The sequence below is a fragment of the Galeopterus variegatus genome, unplaced genomic scaffold (genome assembly GCF_000696425.1).
Source record: "Galeopterus variegatus unplaced genomic scaffold, G_variegatus-3.0.2 Scaffold2527, whole genome shotgun sequence".
In the NCBI taxonomy this organism is placed as follows: domain Eukaryota; kingdom Metazoa; phylum Chordata; class Mammalia; order Dermoptera; family Cynocephalidae; genus Galeopterus; species Galeopterus variegatus.
The window spans coordinates 35,598-36,612 of NW_007728638.1; positions in this window are offsets into that span (position 1 = coordinate 35,598).

A 1,015-nucleotide genomic window follows, 5' to 3' on the forward strand; every position below is an offset into this window, starting at 1 on the left:
CACTGTTAAAGGAGGAGCTGGGATCCCCCAGAGACGGAGGCCACCTGAAGCTTTCACTCACTCGCTCATCTGTTCGGTAGATAGGCGCTGAGCGTCCCTGCTGTGCCAGGTGCTGTGATAAGTACTGTACCTGCACCTTGTCATGCGATCTGCACCACAGCCCCTGTGAGGCAGGAGTTGGAACCAGCATCTTACAGGAAAATCGTGGAAATCATGTCCCACAGAGGTTAAGTTTCCCCAGGTCACACAGCTTCTCAGTGGCAGAGCCAGAATATGAGCCAAAGTTCACCCCAACGCCCAGGTGCTGAGTGTGCTAAGTTCTGCGATGGCCCTTTCTTCATTGGGAAGATAGTCACTTGCCTCCTGTCATGGAGCAGGCATGGGGCAGGTTCAGGAGACACATTGGTGAGCAGATCAGAGCTGTGCCTACTCCTGCTGACAACCGCTTCCCAATGGGGCTCTTATCTTATCTCTCTGAGCCTCAGTTTCCTGTCTATAAAACAGATGAGAGCAGGGTTAATGTGAAGATCAGAAAAGATCTGGCACCCAGGACATGATACTTAAATACCAGTGTGTAATTCTTTAAAACAAAGGCATTCCTTCCCCAACCACAGTACCGTCCTCAAAATCAGGAAGTTCACTTTGATACAATGTTGCTATCTAATCTACAACCTCACTCAGATTGCACCAACTGTCCAAAAGTCCTTTACACCAAAGAAAACCTGTTATGTGTGTTTAGTTTCCTTCACGTGGACCTTTTCTTTCTGTCCTTTCTCAGGCAGAGAAAGAATTTTGTAGGATGTCCTTCAATTTGGGTTTCTCTGGTATTTGCTCGTGATTAGAGTCAGGAACTCCACAGGAATGATGTGTCCTTCTCAAGTCTACTTGTCCATTAATGATGATGTTAATATTTTTGCAGGTGGTGTCTGCCAGGTTTCTTTCCTGTAAGGTTAATACTTCACCCTTCGTAATTAGTATCTTTTTTTTTTTTTTTTTTTTTTTTTTTTTTTTTTTT